Source organism: Helobdella robusta (genome assembly GCF_000326865.2).
Source record: "Helobdella robusta unplaced genomic scaffold HELROscaffold_53, whole genome shotgun sequence".
Lineage (NCBI taxonomy): Eukaryota > Metazoa > Annelida > Clitellata > Rhynchobdellida > Glossiphoniidae > Helobdella > Helobdella robusta.
In genome coordinates this window covers 761,815-770,028 of record NW_008705278.1, presented here as the reverse complement: position 1 = coordinate 770,028, position 8,214 = coordinate 761,815, and positions in this window count along the sequence as shown.

Below are 8,214 nucleotides of genomic sequence, written 5' to 3'. Positions count from 1 at the left end.
ATAAATAATATATATGCAACACCATTGTAAGTGGTTCTGCGTATGTCAGAGCTACAATAATAAAGATCAAAAAAAATGAAATAATTTTTTATAATTTGTATACTAAATTACAAAAAATATAGTCACATTTATTAAACTCTTAATCACATCAGTGTTCAACGATCCATCTAAAAATAAGTAAAATTATTACTCAAATATTTTAAAGTTCATTCAATAGAAAAATGCTACTTTTGGTATGTCGTGTAAGCTTTCATTCTATTGTACCATCAATTTTTATTCATTTTTTTGAATACATTTTGATCTCAGATTGTACGTCATCTGACCTGCAGTTATCAACTAGAATGCTATTTAATTGCTACATGAATGACATCAATTAATTTTTAATAAACGCTGAGGTGTGCGTACTAATGTAATGTACTGTAACGTAATGAAATGTAATGTAATGAAATGTAGTGTATTGTGAGTCCTATCTCCGCTAACTTATTTGTAAATGTGCTTTTCAATACAGAGTTTTTTTTAATGAACGTGAAAGAAATTTAAAATTTTGAAATACCAAGGATTGGTTCATTGTTCTGTTCTTGAAATAAGGGTCACTTTTGAGAAACCTTGTTTTTAATAATAAGCGCTTCATAAATACACAGAAAATAATCATAATAATAATAATTAATAATAATAATTAATATTAATGATAATAGAAACATATTTTATTATCATACATGTCAAAATATGAAATCAAATGATAAAAAGATAAAATTAATTACAATGAAATATATTTAAAACGTAATAATAATAATAAGAAAATTAATAATAATTATAATAATAACATCGATAATAATAATAATAAGAAGAAGAGAAATAGGAAGAACGGGCGACTGGAGTAGGATTAAGTTTCATTGCGAGACGCCGGGACAGGTGCGTCCGTTTGAAATGACGTCATTACCTCTCCACATTGTCTCCTCCATTATTATCATTTAATGATGGTTTACTTTTACTTGCCTCATGTCCAAGTGTTATGTGCGAGCGTGCGTGCGTGCGTGCGTGTGTGCGTGTAAGTTATGTGCGTGCGTATGCGTGTGTGCGTGTATGTTATGTGCGTGTGAATGGGCGTTTGTTTGTGTGAGTATAATGTAACTCAATTTCAAAGTAATCTTAATTTCAAATTCATTAACGAAATAGTCAATTACTCTTTTTTTCTATAACAGTAACGTAATCAATTCAACTGTCTCCAGCTGTCCGAAATATTTTCCCCCTCCACCAATAATTTCCAGTTCCGCCAATGAGTACACTAAAGTGTGATGAAGTATTTGCTTTCTATAAAATCTAGAAATCCTGTTTTGACTCACTTACACGGGTAGACAGACATACATACAGACAGATAGAGAGACGGACAGACAGAGAAACACACACAGACTCGCTTTATAATATACACAACACCTACATATAAAGATGCATACTTATATACGAGACGTTTCAATTGACTTACCCATCATCCATCAATTTCTCGTGAACTTTCTTACTGATCAGGTGTTATACGTCCCCATATTTATTTTTGATTATAAGTTTCAATATTCCAAAAAAATTATTATCGCGGCTGAATTTATTTTTAATAACTTTTTAAAAATAATAAATTAAAACATTAATTGTGCTAATCTATAATTCAAAAAAAATTATTCTAAGTTAATATTTTTCCAATATCAAACTTTGTAGATTGGTACACTAAAACCTTTCCATGCAATCACAACCACACAACTTTATAAGAATTTTCCTTTAATACGATTATTATATCTTTCTATTGTGACTTCTACACTTTATAAATCAATTTATTTTACACAAAAAATGGTCGCGATAGATATTTGAGAAAACATTTTCCTCTATAACATTTTTTTTTCATCAAAGGACAACCACGCTGCAGTATTTTATTAACTGCGGACATAAAAATGACACAATCTGAATTTCATCTGAAATAACTCGATGGTCCAAAAATCAATAAATGCATACATAAAGACAATCTCTCAGACACATGTAGAATCGTCAAAATTCTTCTGCATGTTATAAATTTTATTTATTAAATATAATATGCATTCCTATTTGTTCATTGGCATATGAATTATTAAAAATTTCAAATCAATTGTTTATGTGAATTGTAACTGTTGGAACAGGTTGTACGTAGAACAAAGACCTCATAGTCTTAACAATTTGAATTAAGTGTGTTGCATAATATCATTCACATAAATGGTCCAAATCCAATAATTTCACAGAAAAAAACAACAAATTTGCATACTAACAAACCAGCAAACGCCACACACACAGACCACTGACAAACATACAAAAGCAGGCATACACACAAACACAAACAAACAAACATACAAACATACAAAGAAGCGTCAAACATTCCGACACGATCAAGCCTACAAGATGGCAGTTTTATTGCAAAACACACAAAAGCTTATTGATCAATGTACACACAATAATGCTGCTGCATTATTATTAACTAGGTTACCGAATAGATTCACGCACGCACACACATGCACACACACACAAAACACACACACTACACAAATGTACGAATGGTCAACTCTGTAAACGTCAAAGATGCATAAATTAAAGATAAAAATATGAAAAAAATACATGAAACATCAATGTACTACAGTGCCAAGCAAACAACAATGGAAAAGCAATACAATAGAAACAAGCTACATTCATTCCATTTGTTCATAGGTATTCTACCTGTTCTTTATATAAATTCTTTATATAGTCCCATATAAAACTTGTTTCTACCCTATACATATGTACATTGATTCTATATATAATACCATATAAAACTTGTCAGCATACATTGACAGTAATTATACTGGATGTGATGTGTCGATATTATGTCATAATCTGAAAAAGTGGCTTCCAAATATTATTTAATATATAGAGAGAAAGAGATGGAAAAAAAGAAAGAAAGAAAAAAGACATAGAAAAGGAAAGAGATGGAAAAAGAGAGAGAGAGAGTTATATTGTGTTTTATTCCTTTTTTCTCTTAATTCTCTGCTTAAGTATGTCGGCAATTAGTTTTTCTTAGATTTTTTATAAAATTTTCTTTTTCAAGACATAAGTAGAGTTGCATGTTAAATCTAGAAATGATCCCGTAAAACTTTCCTTCTCTATCCATGTATATTTGTTAATGTGGGTGTGTCGAAAATATAAATGATATTCTAAATAAATCAAGCTTTTTGTTCCTCCTAGGAAGTATTTGTTAATAGCAAATTGTTACTTGCAACTGCCCATATGACTACTACTAGAAAATGTCATTTTAGAGTTATAAACGAAAAGTTTGAAATAACTAACAATAAAAAGCAATAAATATTATCATCATCGTCTTTGTCGTCTTCATCATTCTCATAAATATTTTCGTCACCATCCTTATTTGTCGAGAATTTGATAATTGATAATCATTGATAATGACGATTGGATCAGTCATTTATATCTCCCACATTGTGAGTGGGACTATGTTTTGGTATAAAGATTTTTGACAATTGAGTACAACAAGTTTACAAATACAACACATTCCAACCTATGTATTGTGTGTGTATGTATGTGTGTGTGTGAGTAAGTGTGTGTGTGAGTGTGTGTGTGTGTGTGTGTGTGGGTTTGTGTGTGTATAACTATATAGATAGGTACCAGTCGGATATTTTTTTTACGATTTTTAACACGAACGAACTCTGTTTTATATTTTTCTCAATTAGCATAATAGCAATTTGTGGTTGTGATCTCAAATTGTACCTAACAAACGTTTGGAGTTGGAGTGCATAAAACCTGAAAGAATCATGGAAAATGACATGCAGAGCACCGCACTACGTAATGTGATGGACAAGATATTTTTATTATTATACCTTCTATAGTGTGTTTGTATGTGTGCGTGCGTGTGTGTGTGTGTCTGTGTGAAAAAAACCCACGGTTAAATATAGATGCAGTGTAGTTTATTGTTGTGACGTATTGCATTAGAGGCTTGTGTCATACAAGCTGCCTGTCTGTCTCATGTTTGCAGCGGTTGCTATGCACCGTCTTCAAACAAATTTCATACTTAAAAGCATTTTTCTATTTAAATTTTAAAATATTTTTTACTATGAGAGAGACAAATTATTATGAAAATGTCTTTTTGAAGATCGTAATTTGATTTTTGACATACTCGTTGTGTAGGCGGTATGAGTTTTAGTAGAGAAAGAAAATGGTCTGAGATAATCTGAAAAAAAATTTATGTGAAGTTTATTTCAAGTGAAATGAATTTTTTTTTAATTTTTTGTGTGTAAATTTTTATAACTGATACCTATTAATTTCCAAGTGCATTTGATTGATCAGGCATTTCTTTAGTCGAGAATGACTGTTTTTATCTTTTAATTAACCTAAAATGATTTACAGATGACAGACCTTCCTTCAGATTTTAAATACAAAAATTATTGCAATATTTTTTCACAATCTGGCTTTAACGTTCAATGGATTTTTATAGATTGCATTACATCAATATCTTCCTATTAATTTATATACAATTTCTAAAGAAATTTGAAAAATTGTTAAAATTTTAAGATATATTTTATACAAACTTTATTTATTCCAGATTAATGAAGTTTTTAAATTGAAAAATGTATCTACCACACATCAATCGTTAATCAAAACATCACGCCAATGTTATACGTAGTACTGGGGTGGGCAAACAACGACCCGCGGCCTTGTTTGCCGAAAAAGGTCGTCAGTCAGACATCATGACCAAAAAAAAGGAGACGCAAATCGTACAAAAATTTTTCCCGGGTCGAAAAAATTTGCTATTTAAGTACATGTGCGGCCCTTCAAATGTAAAATAATTCTCAAAGCGGCCCTGACAGCTTTTTACAAAAAAAAATTGAAAAACAATTATTTGTTGTATTAGTTCGATGAAATGGTTGGCTTAGTTTTAAAAATTCTGTCAGCCATGCAAATGAGCTGAAATATTTTTACGTGTTTCATAACAAGTAATCAATCATTTTCTGCAGCCTATCATTCAATGGCTCGATTCCATTTTTCATGCAAACGTTCATTCATCCATCTTTTCATTCATCCATCCATCCATCAATCGTTCTTTTCTTTAATTCATTAATCCATCAATTTATTAGTTCATATATTAATCCATTTTTCTATTCACCTATTAATCAATCCATCCATAATTTTATAAATACTTTGCTTCTTTAGGCTAAATAAGCAATCTACATGCATACTCTTTTGGATTATAAATGCATTTTTTGATTTTAACCAAAGCACTACGTCCGTTCTCAATAGAAATAATAAATTCTTTGCTAGTTATTTAGCAAAAGTACCAACAAATGACGCTTTTTGCTCGTGGAAACGCGCGAGTTCACGCATCACGTACCTGCATTACGTGGGATGGGCGGGGAACACCGCGACTGCTGGGCCAGGAGCTTCAACCATTGAACCCTCTCGCCTCAAAGTTTTTCCTCTTTTACAATTTCCTTCCTTCATGCAACACTGGATTTCCTTAAACTGTCACGCAAGGTCAAGTTTTCTCTTAACGACATTCTGTTCTACGTTTTTGTAATTTATATCAATTTTGTACACCAATCATCAAATCTAAAACGATACTGTTTTGTACTTGGATGCTTAATTTGAAATTTTGCGTTTTTATAAACAGTGGAAATTTAACTTCATTTATTGATTTAGATTTTTTATTAGTATTTTACAAGCAAATTAAATCTTACAGCCCAAAAAAAATGTTTTCTATCATTTCTATTTTAAAAGTTCATTAATTCATAAACCTATTTACATTCATCTGACTACAGACTTTTATACAAAAAATATTTCAACGAATATTTTTTCAAACAACATTAATAAACAAAAAATACAATATAAAAAAATTAGCAAACAGAATCCAAGCGTTACATTCATTCGTACATTATTACAAATGGCAACCAGGCATCAAAAAGCTGAGAGTTGGAAACTGCATTGAATCAAACAATCATTTTTTTATGTGATTTGCCTTTTGTATCAACTTTGTCGCGGCTGTCGCGACTGTCGTTGCGATTGTTTTGTTCGCGTTTTTTTGTGTTTTGCGGGAATGTATATACATACATTATTCATTTTTCATTGTTGTTAATTCACGCTTTTATGTTTATAGGCTTGTGAGCTTGGCTGTATGTTTCTGAATACTTTTATACTCGCATGTTTATGTGTTGGTTGCACGACTTTTGATATGTTTTTGTGTGTGTTCATTGTCGTTTTTTTTTTGAAAAAATCGGAATTTAATAATTTTTACAAATATTTTGTAGAATGTATTTTTGCAGTTGAAAATAAATATGCAGCCTTTGTACCAGCTTTGAAAAAAATGCTTCCAAACATCAAAACAATAATTTTTTTTTTTGTAAAAATATGTTTTAAATGAAAATGAAGTAAACAATCATTACAACCAGTCTTACAACAAACACCAACGCCAACTACAACCAAATTAGAACGAACTGCAACGCCAACAACAACCCAAGTTACAACAAACCAGTAACAGTTGCTTCGACAACAACAGGACATTATTCATGACGCATTTATTTCTTTCTCATCATGGTCATCAATATTTCACGAAAAGTATTAGAAACGCAACGTCAGGCATTCATTATTTTTGCAGCAGAGAAAAAAATTTCCTCGAATATAGAGGACAACAGAAATTGCCAAAAAAAAATCCGTATTGTGAATAATTGCACAACCTTTTTGCCACACTAGTACCAATGCTAGCTGAAGAATTACAACTAGTTTTTGCAGTAGTTGTGAGAGTATTAGTTACACTTGTGAAAGCGGTAGTTGAATATTTTTAGTATTTTAACAGTTGTGACATAAAGATTATTATCATTTGTAACTGTGGTAGTTGAAGTATCAGTATTATTTGAATGGAAACTCATATTTTGAGAAGAATATTATGTAAAAATTGTTTCATAAATATCAATAATCATAACAAGAAATAAAAGTTGAAGAGATTACTTAAAATAGTAGTAGTGCAAACAGTAATGTTACTAGTTCTTTAGTTTTTTTATTGTGGTATCTATTGTATCAGTAGCGAGAACTATAGAAAAATAGTAACAGTAGTAGCAGCCGTGATAGTAGCCGTAGTAGCAGTGATAGCGGTGCTAGCAGCGCTGGTAGTGGCAGCAACACAAACAGCAGCAGTAGCGATGCTAGCAGATCTAGCGTCATGTCACTCAAATGCGCTCCACACCCCAAGAACAATACGGATACCTCTGAATAATTAATTGCTGTTTGGACGCACATTTGGCCGCCAGGATCTTTTACCTGCTTTGTTTTGTCTCGTGGCTTCTACAGTGTTTGGTCTGAATTCACGTCTTACGTAACATATTGTTATAATACTCGCTGTCGTAACCGATTTACGATGCGACGGGTTCAAATCTTCGATTGAATAAAATACTCCAAACAGTTATTAGTTATTAAACTTTATTTACAGAAGAAATCAACTAATCGTTTATTTCTAGCAAATTCAAATTAACGCAACAATTAACTTTTAAATTGTTTAAAATCTATCGCTATGACAACGTCAACAAACAAATCAAATATCGCTTTAAATAATTCACCGAATCGCTATTCACGAAATCACAGAGTCACGAATTTCACTAATCTCGAATTTCACTAATCCTCTTGCGACGTGCGCTTTTATACTCTTCGCAAGCGTCGTTTCTAGATTCTTCTAGCTGGTCCGATTCTAGCATACTCTAGAATGCTCCAGTCACTAGAACATTCTAGAATACGCTAGAATCTAGTGCGTTCGGTAGCACGGTTATAACAATATTATGGTGTTATAATGATATGCATATATTTATAAAAAATATTAGTCTATTATATAAAGTTTTACACGGAAATGCTATTATTATACGTTAAGTTACAGCAAAAAGAAAAGATTACATATAAAATCTATTTAGCTTTCTGACACCGTATTGCATTTGAATCAAGTTGCTACAACAACAGGGCCAGTCTCTTTAGCCATTACACTATCTTGCTGGTAGACGAAAGACAACAATATTTTCTGTATTCATAATTTATTTTCATCGCATTTTTTTTATTATCGTCGAAAAATTTTCACATTCCAATCACATTTTTTCATTGCCAGCGTCAAACTCTCCCATCAGGTTTTACCTGTCGCCTATTTTTACATGACATTTTTTTTCATTCTCCAAATTATTGTAGCAT